General features: G+C 44.7%; 1 long non-coding RNA gene across 3 annotated transcripts in view; it reads right to left on the bottom strand.

The window, feature by feature from the left end:
• The window catches only part of LOC147343218 (uncharacterized), a 31,989-nt gene extending 16,152 nt beyond the window's left edge, over positions 1–15,837 (bottom strand). Inside the window, exons 1-2 of one of the 3 annotated variants that reach the window (XR_015156599.1) lie at positions 15,721–15,837; positions 7,601–7,748 (exon numbers count right to left, since the gene is read on the bottom strand). This is a non-coding gene — a long non-coding RNA (uncharacterized LOC147343218). Of the gene's footprint in view, positions 1–7,600; positions 7,749–8,026; positions 8,079–15,720 lie in introns of those variants that run through there. The other 2 variants (XR_015156597.1, XR_015156600.1) reach the window with 2 other exon arrangements.
• Between the last annotated feature and the right edge of the window lie 1,654 nt (positions 15,838–17,491).

Here is a 17,491-nt window from a genome sequence, read left to right as displayed (position 1 = left end):
GACATCCTGGAATGTGAAGTCAAGTGGGCCTTAGAAAGCTAGTGGAGGTGATGGAATCCAGTTGAGCTATTTCAAATCCTGAAAGATGATGCTGTGAAAGTGCTGCACTCACTATGCCAGCAAATTTGGAAAACTCAGCAGTGGCCACAGGACTGGAAAAGGTCAGTTTTCATTCCAATCCCAAAGAAAGGCAATGCCAAAGAATGCTCAAACTACCACTTAATTGCACTCATCTAACATGCTAGTAAAGTAATGCTCAAAATTCTCCAAGCCAGGCTTCAGCAATATGTGAACTGTGAACTTCCAGATGTTCAAGCTGGTTTTAGAAAAGGCAGAGGAACCAGAGATCAAATTGCCAACATCCGCTGGATCATCAAAAAAGCAAGAGAGTTTCAGAAAAACATCTATTTTTGATTTATTGACTATGCCAAAGCCTTTGACTGTGTGAATCACAATAAACTGTGGAAAATTCTGAAAGAGATGGGAACACCAGACCACCTGATCTGCCTCTTGAGAAACCTGTATGCAGGTCAGGAAGCAAGAGTTAGAACTGGACATGGAACAACAGACTGGTTCCAAATAGGAAAAGGAGTTCGTTAAGGCTGTATATTATCACCCTGCTTATTTAACTTATATGCAGAGTACATCATGAGAAATGCTGGACTGGAAGAAACACAAACTGGAATCAAGATTGCCAGGAGAAATATCAATAACCTCAGATATGCAGATGACACCACCCTTATGGCAGAAAGTGAAGAGGAACTCAAAAGCCTCTTGATGAAAGTGAAAGTGGAGAGTGAAAAAGTTGGCTTAAAGTTCAACATTCAGAAAACAAAGATCATGGCATCCGGTCCCATCACTTCATGGGAAATAGATGGGGAAACAGTGGAAACAGTGTCAGACTTTATTTTGAGGGGCTCCAAAATCACTGCAGATGGTGACTGCAGCCATGAAATTAAAAGACGCTTACTCCTTGGAAGGAAAGTTATGACCAACCTAGATAGCATATTCAAAAGCAGAGACATTACTTTGCCAACAAAGGTTCGTCTAGTCAAGGCTATGGTTTTTCCTGTGGTCATGTATGGATGTGAGAGTTGGACTGTGAAGAAGGCTGAGTGCCAAAAAATTGATGCTTTTGAACTGTGGTGTTGGAGAAGACTCTTGAGAGTCCCTTGGACTGCAAGGACATCCAACCAGTCCATTCTGAAGGAGATCAGCCCTGGGATTTCTTTGGAGGGAATGATGCTAAAGCTGAAACTCCAGTACTTTGGCCACTTTATGCGAAGAGTTGACTCATTGGAAAAGACTCTGATGCTGGGAGGGATTGGGGGCAGGAGGAGAAGGGGACAACAGAGGATGAGATGGCTGGATGGCATCACTGACTCGATGGACGTGAGTCTGAGTGAACTTCAGGAGTTGGTGATGGACAGGGAGGCCTGGCGTGCTGCGATTCATGGGGTTGCAAAGAGTCGGACATAACTGAGCGACTGAACTGAACTGAACTGATGGCTGTTCCTGTTTCATCCACAGTAAAGCTGTCTTCCAAGTTGCAAATGGATCAGGGCATTAAGGAGGAAATCGGATTAGTAGAATTGCTTCAGGCCAAGATCTTGCCGTGGGTAAATTCATCCTCCTGCTGCCTAGGCGTCATCTGTATGAAGGTGGTGTGTGTGGAAGGGGAGGGGAGGGATACTGGGCCTCAGAGAGAGAATCCAGCAGTGTTAGCAGACACTAGGTATTACTTCGATGGGTCAGTGAAAGACAGTCTTTGAAGGATAAAAGATGCTATCAGCAGCCATAATAAAAGCAACCGAGAGACTACTTATGTAGGATTCCTGAAGAGCAACATCTTTCATGGCAAAACAACAATTTCTCTTACAGGCTAACTGAAATAATCAGCTTAATTTTGAAGAAAGGACTCCTTCTGCCCCCTAACTCTGGATGTAAAATAAATAAAAACCAAACTATCTCATCTAGTGACACCCCCCATCCCCCTCAATCTTGCTTGGATTCATTTGAAACCTGAGATAACAATGGGAAACAGACAGCTGTTTCTATGCGTTTCTATGAACAAGAAACTAGCTAAGCAAATTTACATGGGCAAATATTTCAGGGTATTAGTTATTCTCTAAAGAGAAAAGTCTGACACTGTTTCCACTGTTTCCCCAACTATTTCCCATGAAGTGATGGGACCAGATGCCATGATCTTCGTTTTCTGAATGTTGAGCTTTAAGCCAACTTTTTCACTCTCCTCTTTCGCTTTCATCAAGAGGCTTTTGAGTTCCTCTTCACTTTCTGCCATAAGGGTGGTGTCATCTGCATATCTGAGGGTATTGGTATTTCTCCCCGGCAATCTTGATTCCAGCTTGTGCTTCTTCCAGCCCAGCATTTCTCATGATGTACTCCGCATATAAGTTAAATAAGCAGGGTGACAATATACAGCCTTGATGTACTCCTTTTCCTATTTGGAACCAGTCCTTTGAAACAGTGTCAGACTTTATTTTTTGGGCTCCCAAATCACTGCAGATGATGATTGCAGCCATGAAATTAAAAGACGCTTACTCCTTGGAAGGAAAGTTATGACCAACCTAGCTAGCATATTGAAAAGCAGAGATATTATTTTGCCAACAAAGGCCCGTCTAGTTAAGGCTATGGTTTTTCCAGTAGTCATGTATGGTTGTGAGAGTTGGACTGTGAAGAAAGCTGAGTGCCGAAGAATTGATGCTTTTGAACTGTGGTGTTGGAGAAGACTCTTGAGAGTCCCTTGGACTGCAAGGAGATTCAACCAGTCCATCCTTAAGGAGATCAGTCCTGGGTATTCATTGGAAGGACTGATGCTGAAGGTGAAACTCCAATACTTTGGCCACCTCATGCGAAGAGTTGACTCATTGGAAAAGACCCTGATGCTGGGAGGGACTGGGGGCAGGAGGAGATGGGGACGACAGAGGATGAGATGGCTGGATGGCATCACCGACTCGATGGACGTGAGTCTGAGTGAACTTCAGGAGTTGGTGATGGACAGGGAGGCCTGGCATGCTTCGATTCATGGGGTTGCAAAGAGGTGGACACGACTGAGTGACTGAACTACCACTAAGGAGAACAACTTTCCAACATGAAGCAATATTTATTCCCAGTGAAAATGAATACACTAATTCTAATGAAAAAAATTTTTTCTGTAATGTTACATATTATATATAATTGCTTTACAATGTTGTGTTAGTTTTGTAACCAGGAAGGGTTAATTTTGAATTTATGTTGGAACTGTTTCTGTGACTTTAACCCTTTTTTGTTATTAAACATACATAATGGCCTGCCTCAGGGAGATAACCTGAGCTGCCCTCCCACCTGTGAAGGACTGCAAACAAGTGAAACACATCCCCTTGCCTGAGGCTTCTCATTCCAGGGGACATTTGCAAGGATTGAATAGTCTTTTTACTTGGTTTCCTCACCTCCCCCCACCCCCCATCTCTGATGTGTGAAAGAACCTTGCAACCAGGTCCTGACAAGAAAGTTATTTTGAGGCACTAGCCTGGCGTCTTCTCTGTCAGCTGGCTCCCCAGCTAAAATCTGTTCCTTGCCTCAGTGCTTCCTCTCTCAGATTCATTGGCCTGTCCTGTGGTGAACTGAGTCAGCCCAGACTCAGTAACAGTTTCTGCTGTACAATGAAGTGAAATAGTTCCAAGTATACATATATCCCCTCCCCCTTGGACCTTCCTCCCTCCCACCTCCCATCCACCCATCTAGGTCAACACAGAGCACCTGAGCTGAGCTTCCGGTGCTTAATTCAAAAGGACACATGCACCCTAATACAACTTATCAGGAGTATTGTGCTATGGCTATTTTGTTCAAGGAAGCACTTAAAGGTAAGGGGAAATAATTCCTTTGTTTTTTCTAATTCAGATTGTTTTACTTACTCCAAGGAGAATTTTCTCCATTTTCTCTAAATTTACGTAGGTTTTAATATACCTTTGTAAATGTGTAACAAATTCGAGTAACACTCCCCCACTTCTAACCAGTCTATATTCCAACAGAAACCTCATATTTATGACAGATGTATCGTCTGCTCTCTCTTTATATTGCTGATGGAGTAAAGAGGAAAAAAAAAAAAAAAAACAGATAAAGGACATCTGTGGGTTTGGCCAGCAATAAAGGCAGGTTGGGGTGTAAGATTTTGGATGCCAATCAGAAGCAGATAGAGATACCACCCTCTTTGCACATGGCTGAGGTTGCCTCTCTTGATGGATAAGGACCTGGAAAAAGGAGTTTCTGAGCTTATTCTGAAGGAGAACCCAGCAGGATGGGGACTTGGTCCTCTGGGGAGATGCAAGCAAGTGGGACCCAGGCTTTCCCTCCTCACATACCTGCCTTCACTGCTCGGTGGATGGGCAGGATGGCTCACCTGAGCATCAGGGACTCCTGAAAGAAGTTGTGCTTGTTGGTGTTTCTCCAGATGCTTCTAGAATGCTGGGATGCCTTTGGTGGTTTCATGGGAGCTGGCTGGCTGCCAGGGATCAGGATGGGTAGACAGGGTGCTGAGAAGCAGGCAGGGAGGAGTCTGCTCTGCAAGTTGCTCTGCCCTCTAGTTCTCAGGAGCAGGTCTGTGTGTCTGCAGTGATGCTCTGAGCAGAGGAGAAGCCAGGAAGCCACTCACGCATATGCATGTTAAGGTGGCTGTGGCAGCAGAGATTGGCTGGAGTTGAGGCAGCCAAAGGCAAGAAGCTTGGCCAGGTGATCTAGGACCACTTGGTGATGCCCAAATAATCACACGGGTGACCCTTTATGCCCAGGAAGGGCTCTGCTGTTTGCAAAGCACTTTATATCTGTTACCATGGCTAGTGTTCACAAAATAATTAAGGAATGTGCAAGGCATAGCTTCTTCTTTTTTACTTTTAACTATCAAGAAAGAAACTTAGAGACAGTAAGAATCTTGTCCGTGTCCCTGTAATAGGGAAGAATAAGTCTCACTCCATATTAAGTCTGTTTCTTTTAGTTTAGCCTTTGTGTTCCATTGCATGCATTAAGAATGTTGCCATAACCTGAAATACACAGGATAGTCCATTCTCAGAGCCCAAAGGCTCTGACCTTTAAGGGTATAACACTTTTCCTTTTGTATAGACATAAAAAGTTGCAGAGCAGAGAATAGCATTTGTCCTGTTGGAGATCTATAGGAATACTCTGACCTGATCTACCTGGACAGCTGTGGGAACAAAGAACTCCTACACCAAGATGTTTGCAAGAATCAACCATGCCCCTCCCTTGTGTGTGTGCTAAGTCACTTCAGTTGCCTGCGACTCTTTGCGACCCTATGGACTATAGCCCACAAGGCCCCTCTGTCCATGGGATTCTCCAGGCAAAAATACTGCAGTGGGTTGCCATGCCCACCTCCAGGGGATCTTCCCAACTCAGGGACTGAACCTGTGTCTCTTTAAGTCTCCTGCATTGGCAGGCGGGTCCTTTACCACTAGCTTTATTTTACCACTGTTTACCATTCTTTACCACTACCACTATTCCCAGTGTTATTTTTCTCTTTTGAAAAAAGTCAAACCTACAGAAATATCGATAGAACAATACAAAGCGTGTAAGTACTGTACGCTTATAACCTAGATCTCCACCAATTGCTAACATTTTGTCACATTTGCTTGATTTTTATCTATACATTCTCCCCACCCGCCCCAACCATTTTAAAGTAACTATCTAGAGGGAACTTCCCTAGTGACCCAGTGATTAAGACTCTACGCTTTCAGTGTAAGGGGTGCAGGTTTGATCCCTGGTCAGGGAACTAGATCCCACAAGCCATGAGATGCAGCCAAAAAAAGAAAAAAGTAACTATCAGGAAAATGGGCTTCCCAGGTGGTGCTAGTGGTAGAGAACCTGCCTGCCAATGCAGGAGACCTAAGAGATCCAGGTTTGATCCGGGTCAGGAAGATCACCTGGAGAAGGAAATAGCAACCCACTCCAGTTTTCTTGCCTGAAAAATCTCATGGACAGAGGGGCCTTGTGGGCTGCAGTCCAGAGAGTCACACAGAGCTGGACACGACTAAAGTGACTTAGCACACACACACATCAAGAAAGTAACTTAGAGAGGGTAAGAAACTTGTCCATGTTCATGTAATAGGGAAGAATAAATCTAACTCCTTGCAAAAAAAGCTATGACAAACCTAGACAGCATATTAAAAAGCAGAGACATTGCTTTGCCAACAAAGGTCAGTGTAGTCAAAGCTATGGTTTTTCCCATAGTCATGTATGGATGTGAGAATTGGACCATAAAGAAGGCTGAGTGCCAGAGAATTGATGCTTTTGAACTGTGGTGTTGGAGAAGACTCTTCAGAGACCCTTGGACTGCAAGGAGATCAAACCAGTCAATCTTAAAGGAAATCTAGGGGAACCATGTTTTGCTGCTTTCTCAGGAATGTCTCCTGGAATTTAATCTTACTCATTCTCTCTTCCTTGCTTGCTCTTTCCCCTGCCCTTAAGTTAGCGGTTCTGGCTGACATGTCAGTATTAGCTAGATACTGTTCTGCATGCAGAACAAACTCTCTTATCCTCAAAGACCTTTCTTTACAACTCTCATGTGATTACCTCCAGACTTCCAGGAGGATCCTTAATCCGAGAGTTCTGATCTCTGTCTTGTTTTACTGCTCTTAGTTAAAGATTGTAAGTTACCAATAAATATGTACTCAGCATTTGTGGTTCAGTGGGTAAAGAATCCACCTGCAATGCGGGAGACCTAGGTTTGATCCCTGGGTTGGGAAGATCCCATGGAGAAGGGAAAAGCTACCCACTCCAGGTTTCTGGCCTGGAGAATTCCATGGACTGTATAGCCATGGGGTTGCAAAGAGTAGGAAACAACTGAGTGGCTTTCACTTTCATGGATTTTGGGTTTCCCTGCTGGCTCAGGTGGTAAAGAATCTGCCTGCAATGAAGGAGACCTGGGTTCGATCCCTGGGTCAAGAAGATCCCCTGGAGAAGGGAATGGCAACCCACTCCAGTATTCTTGCCTGGAGAATCCCATGGACAGAGGAGCCTGATGGGCTACAGTCCGTAGGGTCACAGAGAGTCCAACACGACTGAGTGAGTAACACACATACATACAGTGTTTTCTAGGGGAGTTGCTCTTCTGCAACTCTCCCTGCACTGTCTCCATTATCCTGTGTGTGAGAATTATTCAGTGCGAAACTGTCACAGAAATCAATCCTGAGTGTTCACTGGAAGGTCTGATGCTGAAGCTGAAGCACCAATAATGGCCACCTGATGTGAAGAGCTGACTCATTAGAAAAGACCTTGATGCTGGGAAAGACTGAGGGCAGGAGGAGAAGGGGATGACAGAGAAGGAGATGGTTGGATGGCATCACTGACTCAATGGACATGAGTTTGAGTAAGCTCTGGGAGTTGGTGATGGACAGGGAAGGCTGGCATGCTGCAGTCCATGGGGTCGCAAAGAGTCAGACAGGACTGAGCAATTGTACAACAATAAAATATAACTCCATATTAGATTTGTTTCTTTCACTTTGACTTTTGAATTCATCCCCAAGTCCAGGACTTTTCAACAGTTTCACCACATAAACCTCCATTAAAAAAAAAAAATAACACAAGAAATTACTTGCTTGCAATAAGGTGCCTCATTCCGGGATGGAGCAGGGGGAGGTGGAGCCCCGCATTTTTATCTAGTTGCGTAGCTGGCAGTGTGTTTATCGAAGACAGCCATCTTCGAAGTACGTGCCTTGGCAAGCAAAGCTGAAGTCAGCCACCTGGATTACAAAAACAAAAAGAAAACCCAGCTGTCAAGGCTGCACTACCCTCCCTTCTCCTTTAGTTGCCTCCTGGCCCCCTGACTGCCTGCTCTCATTTTTGTTTGTTTCATCATGACGATGAAACTGTTCACAAATATACCAGTGACTTCCTCAGTGCTGGGCATAACTGCCTCTCAACACTTTTCAGCATTTGACCTTGTCTGCATTCTTGAAGGTACCAGCTAGTTTGAGAAATCTCAAGAAGAGTTCTTTGGTAATAGAGGATGCAGACTCACCGTCCACTGCTCTAGAAGGCTAAAAGTTTCAGGGAAGCCACTTCTCTGTCATTATGAGGAAGAAAACACACAAATATAAATGTTCAGAAAAGACTCTGTGACAGTTTGTTCAGGTCCAAGAGAGGTTCTGTTTTTCTAAATGTTTGTGTTATTATCATCATACTGTTGGCATCACATGGAAGAGATGAAAAGCAGGTGGAAATTGGGAATATCATTACAAATACTCTTTGGAAAAAGAAGATTGATGAGATGGCAGGAAGATTGGCTGGTAGGAAACAGCAGTGCCATTTCAAAGCAAAATCTAACCATCTTCATGGCCAGGGAGAGGAGGAAAGCTTGAGGACCCCTCTTGAGATGTCATTTTCTCTCTGTTTTCTTATGGGGTAAAAAAAATCTTACTGATTCAATCAGAGAAATCAAAGACCTGCCTATACAACTTGCCTATTTCAGTTATTTTAGAATCAAAATGCTTATCTTTGGTAAGTAAAGGTGGAGAAGTTATGGAAAGAAACCTGACTCTAACTATAAACTGAATAGATGGAAGAGTGGGAATAAAGACAAATTAAAACAATATTGCAATGAACTCTCAACTTTCATTTAAAAAAATATATGATGATGTTTTTCAACTTTTCACATTCAACATATCAGTATATTGTGACAAAATGAAAAATCAATTTCAGCTGTGTATATTTTAAACATTTACCTAAAATGATTTGAACTCACCAACCTAAAAGCCCAGATGAATGTATTAAACTGCTTATTGTATTTTTTATGAATTAAAACTTTATTTTATATTATGTTATAGACAGGACACAGTTCTGTTTGGTGACATTTGGCGTAGAAAATTGAACTGAACAGTGGTTTAATTAGAACAGTAAATAATATGGGTTTAATTAGCCCTTATTCCCGATGACAGACTTGGTCAGTTGCCAGATATCTATATTTTCATTTCACTTGACTCTTGCTGAAATATTGCCTCTAGTAGAGCTGCTTGCTGCTGCTGCTCCTGCTGCTAAGTTGCTTCAGTCGTGTCCGACTCTGTGCGACTCCATAGACGGCAGCCCACCAGGCTCCACTGTCCCTGGGATTCTCCAAGCAAGAACACTGGAGTGGGTTGCCATTTCCTTCTCCAATGCATGAAAGTGAAAAGTGAAAGTGAAGTCGCTTAGTCATGTCCGACTCTTAGCCACCCTATGGACTGCAGCCTACCAGGCTCCTCCATCCATGGGATTTTCCAGGCAAGAGTGGGGTGCCATTGCCTTCTCAGAGTAGAGCTGCTTATTGTGCTATAAATAGATGACTTGATAAGAAGCCAGAAACCCACTGATGGGTGAGACGTGGGTAAAAATTATTGGAAAACCTCCTCCTTGCTAGGAGTCATTATTTCTTCATTTCACATGTGAAGGTCCTTTCTACAGATCCCACTCTTAATTTAATTTGTTATTTGTTTTTCGGTTTTTTTTTTTTTTTTGGTTGGATGAGGTAACTTGGCCTAAAGGCTTAAGGAAATCTGTGTAATATCTAGTGGAGTCCCTTGCTTCAGTTTATTAGATGTCAGGGTTTCCTGCATAAACTCTCCCGGCCTCTAAGGTAGAACTCACCTATGAAGTCCTGTCTGACTCGAGCTTTTCTGTATGCCAACTGGATGTGGTATTGTTTGTTTGCTTGCTTGTTTTTGATTAAAATATTAAAGTGTTGGCTTTACAAAAGAACTTTACAAAATGCAGAGACACAAATACAAAAGAAGTAAAATAGCTCAGTATCCTTCCACCTAGAGGTAGCGGCTGCTAACATTTTAATATATTTAATATATTTAATAACATTTTAATCAACCTCTAATTCCCTTCCTAGGCATGGACACACTTACCTGTATTAAATGTGGTAAGGCTTACATTCTTCTCTAACTATTGCCTCTTATCCCCAAATGTTTAAAAAGACATTTCAAAATCCATATAAATTCAGAAAAAACTAAAATCCATCCTTCACTCCTTGTCCTGTTCCCTCCATCCTTAGAGGCACTTTGGTGGGTTTTCTTCCAGCCCATATGTTTGTGCTTTTACTACTGCATTTTCATGTGGATATTAACATTGGGTGGTATTGTTTAGTCACTAAGTTGTGTCTGACTCTTTGCAACCGCATGGACTGTCGCCTTCCAGGCTCTGTCCATGGGATTTCCCAGGCAAGACTATTGGAGTGAGTAGCCATTTCCTTCTCTAGGGGATGTTCCTGAGCCAGGGATAGAACCTGCCTCTCTTACGTCTCCTGCATTGGCAGGCAGATTCTTTACCATCCCTTTATCTATATAGGTGAGATAGAAAATTCTATGTGTGTTTCTATTTTAATGTAATTAAATCTGTCAGTCTTTTCCTTTGGGATTTCTACCTTGGTTGATGTATCTAGGACAATCTTTGTTGCATCAAGTCTGTGTGACTTTTAATCTATAACTTTTTTACTATTTTACAGTGGTCAAACAACTCCATTTAGAAAAAATTATTTCCAGAAGATATGTCTTTTCTATGGTTTAAAAAAAAAAACAAATGGGCATTTACAAGATATATGATTTTCTAACTTGACTTTATCATACTTCAGCAACCTCTTCCTATCTAGAAGGCCTAGATATAGCGCGAGTTTCCTTTTGCAAGGTTGAGTGAAAAGTTGAGAGCAGCTTTTTCATATTATAGACACAGGCTTTCTGTAAATGGACAGTCAGTCTTCCCAAAGGGCGATGGGCAGTTCCTATTGGCTGCATGCGGTAAGTTATTCCACCATTTCTATTAATATCTTTCGATGTCAAGGTCTTGGTAGAACCACCACCAACTGCCAAATCGTTAATTTCTATCCTTTGCCCACCTTGGCTCCGCTCACCTTCTGAGCCATTAAGGTCTTCATCAGTCTCCACGCGTGAGCGGTCACCTCAGGTACCGGATCCGCGCGGGTCCAAGGCGTCCACGCCCACCCGCGAGGGCCTGAGTTTGAGTAAACTCCAAGAATTGGTGATGGACAGGGAGGCCTGGCATGCTGTGATTCATGGGGTCACAAAGAGTCAGACACGACTGAGTGACTGAACTGAAATGAGTCAAGCCATGGAAGAAAACAGAAGAGGACACTCAATACACCTGTGAGCCCCTGGGAGATCTCAGATACCTATTCAGAACTACAAATGAGTGCCACCATTCTAACGAAAACCCCAAAATTAAGTTTCTGGGGATAAGATTTCTCAGGACAGCTCTAAAGAGCCAACACAGCTTGTCAGGGGTTGTACTCCAGAACAGACAGGAGATAGATCTTCTGAACCCTGAACAAGGAGGGACTTGAGCCATCTGAATGATAAGTGTTGTTTCTGGGTAAATACCTCTAGCTAAGTTAAAGAAAGTCTCACAGTCCTCAAGAAAAACATTCAGACCCCACAGGATCTCAAAGAAGGAGCTGGAGAGTTCTCTGGGTGGCTACAATCTCTCTTTGGGGGATCTTCCTGGTGATGGGAATCTGGAGTTGGCTGATGCCCCTACTAGTCTCTGTTATCACCATATTTATGCTGCTTATGATTGCTCCGTGTATTATCAATTGTCTAACCCATTTTGTCTCTGCCCAGGTCAACAAGCTACAACATGCAGTGCCAGTTCAACAAGGATATGTAAAACTATAGCCGACCACAGAAAATATCACTCACCCTTAGATGGACACTGCTATAAGGACTCTGAGGCCTGAGACTAGCAAGAGGGGGAGGCCCAATGCCCCTCACCACCCCAGTTCAGCAGCAAGTAGCCAGAAAGACCTCGATGCCCCTATTCCCAAAGAATTGGGCCTCCCATCTCTTGAGGGGGGGATGTTAGGTAGTTAGAATAGGAAAAAAAAGAGTACAGAATGGTGGTGGCTAAAAAACAAGGAAGGGAAAAGCCCATGAAAATAGAACAAAGGAAGGGCGGAGGACCAGAGTGAGAACCTCCGGTAGAACAAACAGCATTCAAGGCTAGCCCAATTCACATAGGCCAGGCCCAGGGGGAGGAGAAAAGCATGTAAAAAGAGGAGTCAGAGGGCCAGGGGTCTCTCTCTCTCGCCTCTTGTGTCTTTTGGGTCAGCATGCCCTCATGCCTCAAGGATGTATTTTCCTTTGTTTTCTAAACAAAACTCAGGTGTAACATGGAGCTGTAACACTGACCAGTCCAAGGGCTGTAACGCTGGTCTGTTGCTTCAAAGTTTTGTTGTGACGACAGAACTGAGGAAATCACACACTCCCCCAACACTTCCTCTGGCCCTGGCCTCTCACACGTGCTATGGTTGGCTGTCTTGCACTGGCTGTGGCTTCCTGGAGTCGCTCCTTAAGTTGCTGGCCTGCTCTCCTTATTGAACATTCAAGTGCTTGAGTAAAGGGCCTGCTGCCAACTTGGGGCCAGATCCTTTGCTTGTTGGTTGGATTAGGGGCCGGATGCCTTGGTAGGGCCTAGGGGTGAGGCAGATGACCTTAAGTGACTCTTCTGTTGGCTCCTGCTATTGCAGGACATGATGGGCGGTCATGATTCTGGCTGGAGTACCCTTAGTTTGTTAGAGAGCACATAAGACCAAGGGCCCTGGCCCATGTAACCAGACACCTTAGGAGACAGCTTCCCCAAAGCAGGGTTCTATATTGTGACCCTGGCATGGATGGGTCTAGAGAGGTGGGAGAGCACAGAGACTTTTGCATCCGCCCCCCGCCTGCTGGTAATACTGTAATATCTCTGGTTGTGGGGACTGGGGAAGCCTTTTAGCGGCCTTGTTGGAGGTGGAGTGGGGGTTGCAGGGCTGATCTGTAATTAGGCCTCTTGTATAGCCATGGCTGCTAGGCTCCTCTTAGGCTTTGCCATAGTTACTGCCACAAGTCAGCTGTGAGTCTTCACTGGATCTTGTCTTTTTTTTGTCCTGGAAAATTGGTTTGCAGAAAGGAAAGGAGAAAACCCTTACCATTACTCAGCTGATTTCATGAAATGTAGCAGATGGAATGTGTTTTCTGAAGATCTCTTAATTTGAAAAATATATTCTTTAACTGACAGATAGATCATAGTTCGTTTGTGATTTACATAGTCTAGAAATATCAAAATGTGATGAAAAGAATTTTCAATTATGTGGAGAACTTTTAGGTATTAATATTTTTAAATGTCTTTTATGATTAGAAAGGAAAAATACCTTTGGACTTGATTTCTTAAACTCAGAGCTTTCCTAATTCAAATTCTTCTGCATTGGACTTAGGGCATTATTTTGATGCTGAATAGTACTAGATGGGAAGAATCAGAGGAATCTTCATTCAGTTGCAGCACCGCCTCCTCAGGACCCTGGGGTAGTTGCAGGAGAAGAGTGGTCTACCGGCAATGACTGCTGTGGAATCAGGTGGGTGTGACACGGAGTGGATCCCAGCTGTTTAATAGCTCTGTGGGCTTTTCAACAATTTATTAATACTTCTCTCGGCACCTTTATATAAAACTTGTTTGTTTAGGCATGATGATACTGATTGTAAAAACAGTGATTGTGTGTTTTCTACCTATATCCATGCCCTTTGCAATATGATTTTACACCTGGTTCTGTAAAAAGTGAAACAAAAGATGGAGAGACAGAAATCTGTCCTTTCAACTTTGGGTTGAGGCTGGTCTCATGTGCTTTGGCCAGAAAAATGCAGTAGGTATGACCCTGACAGCTTTGGGCCTAGGCTGGAAAGATCTTGAATGTTTTGCTTTTTCTCTGGATCCCTGCTCTCCATGAAAACAAGCCCATATGAGCTTGCTGGATGACATCTGGGTGCCCAGGTGGCACCCAGGTCAACCCCAGAAGTAGAGCACCCTAGTCAACAAGCAGCAGACCACACACTCACCTTGGTGTCCAGGTGAAATGAATGAATGGCTCGGCTAAGCTAAGCTCACTGTGCTGACCATGAGTTCAACCATGAGCTAACTAGGTTTTGGGGTGGTTTATCATGCAACAGTAGCCAATTAGCACACACAACCAATTAACATGCACACCCATTCCAAGCTGGATGCCAGGTCCAGTGGCTAAGATTCCTAGCTCCCAATGTTGGGGGCCTGAGTTCAATCCCTGATCAGGAAACTAGACCCCACATGCCCCAACTAAATAAATAAATTAAAAACCCTCCTCCATCTATGTACGTCCATGTACTGACACAGCCCACAGAGGGGCACTGTTAATGTGTTTGTGGATTTCCATACCAGGCACAGGAAGAACGGTGGAGAAAAGGAGAGAACAAAGCAGTCTGGCTCCGAGTCCTCACCAGAACTTCTGGGATCACAAGTCCTTGCACAGGGTAGATCATACATTCTTCCTGGCTGTTAACTTCCCCTACTGCAGCTGCTGCTGCCAGTTTCCACCCCATGCTACTGCAGGGCAGTTGTGATCTTGTCCGCCAACACCAGCCCACTTGTGGTGGCAGCATGGCTCTGTGATGGAGAGGACTGTGAAGGCAAGTTCAGGCTGAGGAGGAGGGAGGCCTCTGCCACCAGCTTCTGCATCAGCTCCATTTCCAAGCACTGCCCTCCTTCCCTGTTGCTCCCACTCATAAGGAGGCACTCAAGAGCTTCAACCAACAGAACCTGGGCATTCAGGGAGCTTCTCAGTTAGAGAACTTTCTCATTTCACCATCGCTGCATGTATCTGATTAGGATATATTTGCAAACACAGACATTTATAGGTACTCTGTTTGTGTTTTGGACTTGCACCCTGACCCAAAGTTAATTTAGTTAAAAAAATACTGAAAAATTTTTGAAGAGTTGATCATTAAATTCGCTACTTCTCTTATTTCTAACTTTACTGCATTATGACTTGGAAATGTAATATGTAAAATTCGTGTCCTTTTTACTAAGTATATCCTTTTGTTTACAGGATATGCATTTATTTATTAGCAAGACTGTTGGCTCAGGTTTTTTAATAATTCATATTGTTACCACAATCTTTTGGGTTTCTACATACAGGTCAGTTATGTTTCCAGTTTTAAGTGCTTTAAAAAAAAAACATTCTGGCCCTTCATTCTCTCTCTTAGACTTTCTCTCTAGAGTCCCTGATCTAATACCTTTTTTTGTCATTTAAGACTGCTTTGGCAGGCTTCCTTTGTGGCTCAGACGGTAAAGAACCTGCCTGCAATGTGGTAGATCCGGGTTCCAGCCCTGCGTTTGGAAGATTCTCCTGGAGAAGGCACTGGCTACCCACTCCAGTATTCTTGCCTGGAGAATTCCATGGACAGAGGAGCACGGCGGGGTACAGTCCATGGGGTCGCAAAGGACACGACTGAGAGCGACTAATACTTTCACTTTCAGCTTTAGATGCCCAGCCAGCCGGGTCCAGAGGGAAGATTCATGGCGGTCCAGAGGGAGAGAGAAAAAGGTGGCCTTCAAAAGGCAATTCCAGGTTCCTAAGTACCAGGTACTGTAATTCTGTTTTAAACTGGACTTACTGTTTCAGACACCCAGCGTGGGGCTTCAATAAGTTCTCCGTAAAGATCTGAGTAACTACAGAGGCTCCCCACGCCAGCCTCACTGCACTTGGCGGCGGAGCTGGGACGAAAGGAGAAGGTGTGGCCAGAGGAGCGCGCAGAGCGGCAGCTGAGCTAGCCAAGCTCCAGGAACCCCAGGCTGTGCTGCGCTGGCTGCCGGAAGTGCAAGCCGCTTGCTGGTCAGCGAGAAATCCAGTCTCACCACCAGCATCTCGTGGAGACGTACCTGTCTGCAGGGTCACTCCAACCACCCTGGGCTCGCCGCCTCGCTTTGTCTCCGCAGGCAGCAGATGGTGGGGAAGAAACCGCACTCTTCTTTGCGTGGCAGGACCTCCCTGCGCCCACGCTGGGGGGAAGGCGGGGTCGGTGGGTGGGGCCCTCGCTGCGCATTCTGGGAGCTGTGGTCTCAGCTGCTGCACCGGTGGCTTGCAGGGCTGTAGGACTACAATTCCCGGTTGCACAGGGTAAGTCGTGGGGGTGGTGCCCAGCCGTCCGCGCTCTCAGAGGGGGCAGGGCAGGAGGCGGGGCTGTCGCAGCGCATTCTAGGAGCTGTGGCGTCTTCGCCAGCTGTAGCAGGTGCCTTGGGGAGGTTGTTCAGTCGCTCATTCCTGTCCAACTCTGTGACCCCATAGGATGCGGCACACCAGGCTTCCCTGTCCTTCGCTATCTCCTGGAGTTTGCTCAAACTCACGTCCATTGCATCAGTGATGCCGTCCAACCGTCTCATTCTCTGTTGTCCCTTTCTCCTTCTGCCCTCAATCTTTCCATGCATCAGGGTCTTTTTCAATGAGTCGGTACTTCCCATTAGGTGGTCAAAGTATTGGAGCTTCAGCTTCAGCATCGGTCCTTCCAATGAATATTTAGGATTGATTTCCTTTAGGATTGATTGGTTTGATCTCCTTGCTGTCCAAGGGACTTTGGAGGGTCTTCTCCAGCACCACAGTTCAAAAGCATCAGTTCTTTGGCACTCAGCCTTCTTTATGGTCCCAACTCTCACATCCATACATGACTACTGGAAAAACCGTAGGTTTGACTATATGGACCTTTGTTGGTAATGTCTCTTTTTTAATACGCTGTCTATCTTTGTCATTGCTTTTCTTCCAAGGAACCAGCGTCTTTTAATTTCATGGCTGCAGTCACCGTCTGAAGTGATTTTGGAGCCCAAGAAAATAAAGTCTATCACTGTTTCTATTGTTTGCCATGAAGTGAGGGGACTGGCGGAGAAGGCAATGGCACCCCACTCCAGTACTCTTGCCTGGAAAATCCCATGGACGGAGGAGCCTGGTAGGCTGCAGTCCATGGAGTCGCTAGGAGTCGGACACAACTGAGCGACTTCACTTTCATTTTTCACTTTCATGCACTGGAGAAGGAAATGGCAACCCACTCCAGTGTTCTTGCCTGGAGAATCCCAGGGATGGGGGAGCCTGGTGGGCTGTTGCCTCTGGGGTCGTACAGAGTCAGACACAACTGAAGCGACTTAGCAGAGGGGACTGGATGCCATTATCTTCATTTTTTGAATATTGAGTTTCTTCTTTACTGCTTTTTTTAAAATTTAAATTTATTTATTTTAATTGGAGGCTAATTACTTTACAATATTGTATTAGTTTTGCCATACATCAACATGAATCTGCCACGGGTGTACACATGTTCCCCATCCTGAACCCCCCTCCCACCTCCCTCCCCATACCATCCCTCTGAGTCATCCCAGTGCACCAGCCCCAAGCATCCTGTATCCTGCATCGAACCTGGACTGGCGATTCGTTTCTTATATGATATTATACATGTTTCAATGTCATTCTCCTAAAGCATCCCACCCTCGCCCTCTTCCACAGAGTCCAAAACACTGCTCTATACATCTGTGTCTCTTTTGCTGTCTTGCATACAGGGTTATCGTTACCATCTTTCTAAATTCCATATATATGCGTTAGTGTACTGTATTGGTGTTTTTCTTTCTGGCTTACTTCACTCTGTATAATAGGCTCCAGTTTCATCCACCT

Source organism: Bos grunniens, chromosome 28, assembly GCF_055505025.1.
Source record: "Bos grunniens cultivar Pamir isolate PY7600 chromosome 28, Bosgru_T2T1.0, whole genome shotgun sequence".
Classification (NCBI taxonomy): Eukaryota; Metazoa; Chordata; class Mammalia; order Artiodactyla; family Bovidae; genus Bos; species Bos grunniens.
This window is presented reverse-complemented; position numbering and strand designations above follow the sequence as displayed.